Source organism: Adiantum capillus-veneris, chromosome 12, assembly GCF_014529385.1.
Source record: "Adiantum capillus-veneris isolate H3 chromosome 12, ASM1452938v2, whole genome shotgun sequence".
In the NCBI taxonomy this organism is placed as follows: Eukaryota; Viridiplantae; Streptophyta; class Polypodiopsida; order Polypodiales; family Pteridaceae; genus Adiantum; species Adiantum capillus-veneris.
The window spans coordinates 34,800,141-34,806,427 of record NC_140942.1 but is presented as its reverse complement, the minus strand read 5'-3'; positions in this window follow the sequence as shown (position 1 = coordinate 34,806,427).

The following is a 6,287-nucleotide window of genomic DNA, read 5'->3' as shown; positions in this document are numbered from 1 at the left end:
GATCGTGTGGTCAGGTACTCTACTGCTACCTATCACTGCGACGCAGAGCACGCTCCCACACGACCCCCTCTCTTCCTCTCTCCTCTCTCCTCTCGATGTACTTGCGAAGGTGGCGCAAGCGCTCTCTCTCTCTCTCTCTAAGCTCTCTCTCTCTCTCTCTCTCTCTCTCTCTCTCTCTCTCTCTCTCTCTCTCTCTCTCTCTCTCTCTCTCTCTCTCTCAGAAGGCGAAAGCGATAATACACCCAGCGGGCCCGATCGCAAACAGTCCGTCGGGCTTTTTTGTTTCCCCGGCGGGCCCGCAGGAAAAATAATAAAACCCGACAGGCCCGCCAGGGAAACAAGAAAGCCTAGCGGGAGTTTTGTGGGTTTGCAGGTCACCCTAAACCGGTTTCTGTGTGATCATGTAAATGTGTCAATAAGACCTTGCGATCACACAAAATTTGACGTAATTACGTAAATATTAAATCCCTGCTCGGAATCAAATTTCGGACACTTCTCCATGTCTATGTAATCCCCTCTAAAAACAATGTAGTCGTTAGGACAAGCGTGGATCGAATTGTAATCCATCCCCAAGTTTCGCAAAATCTTTCTTGCTTCCTCTCTGGAATCTGGCATCACATTATCAGCTGGCAGTATGTGCTCTTTGAGCAATCTATACAACAAACAATACGGTACAATTGTGTACAAATCTATCAGATCATTATACATCTAGAGCTTTTTATTAGACTACAAGAGGTACTTAATAGTAGCGACGCTCGCAGTGCGACGCTCAAATGTGAAAAACCACGGCATCGCTAAATTACAAGTAACTTAGCGACGCTTATTGCGACGCCGTCAGGGCTTAAAAAAATAACGGAGAGCGTCCGAAAATTGAGATCTGAGTTTTCGGCACGCGCTCAAGCAAACAAGGTAACGTGCGCTCTCCCTCTCTCTCTCTTTCTTCTCCACACACACACACACACACACACACACGCACGCACATGAGGAGAGGAAGGAGAGCCAGGTATGCTCCTTCCCTCTCCTCACTCTCATGTTCCCTTCCCCTCTTTCTCTCTCCCTCTCTCTCTCTCTCACACACACACACACACACACACACATTGTGTTTTTGAGAGAGAGAGAGAGAGAGAGCACAAGCATAAACAAAAAATGCACACACCCATGCATAAACAAAGAATGCACACACACATTGAGAGAGGAAAAGAGAGAGAGAGCATGCATAAACCAAAAACGCACACACACATGCATAAACAAAGAATGCACACACACATTGAGAGAGGAAAAGAGAGAGAGCATGCATAAACCAAAAACGCACACACACATGCATAAACAAAGAATGCACACACACATTGAGAGAGGACGAGAGAGAGAGAGAGAGAGAGAGAGAGAGAGAGAGAGAGAGAGAAGAGAAGAATAAGAAGAAGAGAGTCTTAACATCGTAGGAAACTATCCCAAGAGACCTTAAAGATCTAGTCGACAGGAGTTGAACTCAAGACCTGTTATTCATGAGGAAAATGGCATAACCAATCTATCACACTTCGGTGATAGAAAAGTTATACCATTTTTCTCCTTTTTTTATTGGTGTGCACACACACCCACACACACACCCGAGAAGAAGAGAGTTTCATTTAACGTCGTAGGAAATGAATTAAAGAGACCTAAAGATCTAGCCGACGAGGAGTTGAACTCAAAACCTGTTATTCAAGAGGGAAATGGCATAACTGAAGTCGCAGAGCGGAGCGTGGGTCGACTCTCTCTCTCACACACACACACAGTGAGCTTACACAGTACAATACGCAGAGATCTGTTAGAAGGGTTATCTCCCAAATCCTTAGTATTCACAAAGAATATGTTAGTATATACAAAGAGTTAGAGGTAAGTGAGTTAGGCGGGCGGCCGGCCATATCCGCATAAGAGGCCACCTGGGTTTTAATCCCAACAACCTCCCACTTAAAGTCCAATGTGGCACTTTAAGTAACTGTAAATCTATGAACATAAATGTACAAAGATTTACATGGCTGCCATCTATCCAATGCCCAATAACTCACGACAATGCACAAAGCCCTCTCCTGGAAGTCCCTTTGTGAGTAGATCAGCAGGATTGTCCTTGGTGTGGATCTTCAGCAGTTGTATCTGCTTGTCTTCAAGTACTTCCCTAATGAAGTGATACTTCACATCAATATGCTTAGTCTTCGAATGGAACACTGGATTCTTTGCCAATTGTATAGCACTTTGACTATCACAATATAACTCTGGCATATCTGCATTGATTCCCAAGTCTGCAACCAATCTACCAAGCCAAATAGCTTCTTTGCATGCCTCATTTGCTGCAACATACTCAGCTTCTGTAGTAGACTGCGTAACACAATCTTGTAATCGAGATCGCCATGATATGGCACCTCCAGCCAATGTAAAGACATAGCCTGATGTAGATCTCCTCTTATCCAAGTCTCCTGCATAATCTGAGTCAGTGTATCCTCTGACACTCAAATCCTGACTACCATAGCATATGCGCATACTCTTTGTATGTTTTAAGTATCTCATGATACCTTTCACTGCCTCCCAATGTTTCTTGCCGGGATTTGACATATATCTGCTAACCACTCCCACTGCAAATGCAATATCCGGACGTGTAGCAATCATTGCATACATCAAACTACCCACTGCAGACGCATATGGAATCTTATCCATTTCAGCCTTTTCTTCCTCAGACACAGGACAATCTTGTTTGCTAAGTTTCACATATGGTGGCAATGGAACACTCAATGCCTTTCCCTTCTCCATATTGAAACGTTGCAAAACCTTGTCAATATACTCTGTTTGAGATAACCAAATCAACTTCTTTGATCTGTCTCTCTCAATGCGCATACCAAGTATATGACTTGCCTCACCCATGTCTTTCATGTCAAACGATTTTTCCATCTTTGACTTCAAAGCTGAAATTTCTTCCAAGTGTTTGCCAGCAATCAACATGTCATCCACATACAAAATAAGGATCAGCCAACTGCCATCCTTAGCCTTCTTTGTATATAGACAGTGATCGAACTCACTACGTTTGTAGCCTTGTATATAGACAGTGATCGAACTCACTACGTTTGTCTCCCAAATCCTTAGTATTCACAAAGAATATGTTAGTATATACAAAGAGTTAGAGGTAAGTGAGTTAGGCGGGCGGCCGGCCATATCCGCATAAGAGGCCACTTGGGCTTTAATCCCAACAATAACCAATCTACCACACTTGGGTGATAGAAAGATTATACCATTTTTCTCTTTTTATTGGTACACACACACACACACACACACACACACACACACACACAAGAAGAAGAGAGTTTTAACGCCGTAGGAAACTATCCCAAAAGACGTTAAAGATTAGGTTAGATGTAGACTTATGTTAAATTACATTTAGGTTTATTTAAGTTAAATTAGATTAGATTTAGGTTTATTTTTAGTTAGATTTACATTTGATTAGATTTAGGTTTTTTTACGTTAGATTTAGATTTACGTTATATTAGATTAGATTTAGGTTTATTTAGGTTTATTTACGTTAGATTTAGATTTATGTTATATTAGATTAAATTTAGGTTTATTTACGTTATTTATCTGTTATTGAAGAGGAAAATGGCATAACCAATCTACCACACTTGGGTGATAGAAAGGTTACACCATTTTTCTCTTTTTATCATTTAAGAAGGTTAGATTTAGATTTACGTTAAATCAGATTTAGGTTTATTTAAGTTAGATTAGATTAGATTAGATTTAGGTTTATTTTGAGTACACCGACGGATTATACTGCCTACGCGTTTGAGAGTGGCCGGTGTCTCGGTCACTACATCGGAGATTCTTAGGAGTGACTTGAAAACTGCGTCGGGGTCACCTAGAGGCCTGGATGATGAGCATTCATTGGACGGGGTTTCTATAGTTCACGGGAGGGACATGCCAAAGTGATACGACTACCTCATCAATCGTATGTCCGATGAGACCATTATGACCCCTGAGGGGGAAGCAAGTGATGAGCCGCATACAACAGTTGTGTAGATGTGAATGGGCCTCACATATAAAAATACTTCAATGCAAGAGTCTAATACTCTAACCTCTCCACCCCGTCGATCCATGATGAAGGTGATGGGACAAAATCCTCCTCGAAGCTGGCCCAGCTGCCACTCCCCAGGGAGGAGAGGACGACCAATCCAGACAGGCGGTGGCAGGAAAGTGACGTAGCAAGAGTTTGCATCAAGACGGGGAGTGGCGGCTGGACCAGCTTCGAGGAGGATTTTGTCCCATCAAAGCTAGTGGCATTGAATTATTTGTATATGTGAGGCCCATTCACATCTACACAGCTAGTAGCCCCATTGGTATGTCTTTTACCCTTCAATGGAGCGAATCACCACATGTTCAATTAGGTTGGATTTAAGACAAACGGTGAAAAGATCTACTGTAAAAAGATGTTAAGATGCTGTGAAATGCTACAGCTAGAGAAGAGGCAAAGGGGTTTTGTCCACTACATGCACTATCATGTAGACATGGATGTGTAGATTTTTTGTACCCACAAATATAGGCATTGACCAATAAAGACGAGATTATAACCCGGTGGTTCTGATCTCCGTGCACCTCTAGACGGAGGTGTGCGGGGATTGGACATGACTAGAGAATGTCAAGTAGTTTACAGTGTGAACAAAGAGAGAGAGAGAGAGAGAGAGAGAGAGAGAGAGATAAAAGACAAAGAATTCCAATAGAAGATTATATTTGTTGTCCAATTTATAAGATTTTTACCCTCATTATGAGTAGTGACAAGGATGTGGGGCCGTCCAACCGAAACACCTATCTCTCAACGAGGATCTTATGTCCTTGTAATAAATGCAAGCATACTGTGCGACGGACAAGACGCGTTTCTTTGCAGCACGTTCGCAAATTTGGCGAGTTCGATCCCTCTATTATAGATCGAGTTTTTGCCAATTATAACTCGTCGGACTCTGACGCTGGCCAACAGGCAGCAATCTTGCAACCCAATAGACGTGTTCGCAGGCGCTTTGGTCAAGCAGCATATGTGAGGCCACAAGATGTAGCCTCTGACAGCTCGGGGGATGATCATGCAGACCACATTCCCAACAAGGCAATATTTGAGCCCGAGATTGATGAAATGATCAAAACGATCATGGATTCAGAAAGGCTTATCTATGATGATATGAAAAGTGAAGCCAATACGCCATTGTATAATGGAGCACATGTGTTTAGATTGAAAGCGCTCTGGTTCTTCTCAACATGCAGGCAAAGTTTAGATGGAGTGATACTAGCGTCACAACGCTTTTCAGGTGATCTATTACAATTAGTTTACTTTAATAAAGCTCTAAATGTATAATGATCTGATAGATTTTTACACAATTGTACCGTATTTTTATGTTGTGTAGATTGCTCAAAGAGCACATACTACCAGCTGATAATGTGATACCAGATTTCCGAGAGGAAGCAAGAAAGATTTTGCGAAACCTGGGGATGGATTACAATTCGATCCACGCTTGTCCTAATGACTGCATTCTTTTCAGAGGGGAATACATAGACATGGACAAGTGTCCGAAATGTGATTCCGAGAGATATCGAGTAGATCTCCACGGAACAAAAATTCTGCAAAAGGTTTTGCGCTATTTTCCTTTGCTTCCTCGCATCAAGCATTTCTTCGAATGTAAGTCCATGGCCGCCCTAGCATCATGGCATGAGGAGAATAAATCTTCGGATGGTGTGCTACGGATTCTTGCAGATTGTGCAGCCTGGAAACATATAGATGGAACATGGTCGGATGTTTCTAGGGAAGCTCGGAATTTGCACTTAGGCCTGGCTATGGATGGAGTAAATCCATTTGGTCAAAGATCAACATCTTATAGTGTATGGCCCGTTGTTATCATCAACTACAACATTCCCCCATGGTTGACTACGAAGAAGGGGCACCTATGGCTAAGCTTGATTGTGCCGGGGAGATATAAAGTGAAGAATATGGATGTGTATCTTCGTCCACTATTGGAAGAGCTACAACAATTGTGGACTGGCATAGAAGTGGTGGATATGAGCTGACACACAGGTTGATGGAATGCTTTGATCAGAGGCATTCTAATGTGGGCCATGCATGACTATCCCGGACTAACGGAATGCTCAGGTGATCTATTTACACTCCTCACTTTGACACTATAAATCTTGGTTTTTCTCAAGCTGATCTATTATAATGTGTATACATGCAGGGCTTCAAACAAGCGGATACAGAGCATGTGTCACATGTGTACCTAGACTGAATGCACGTA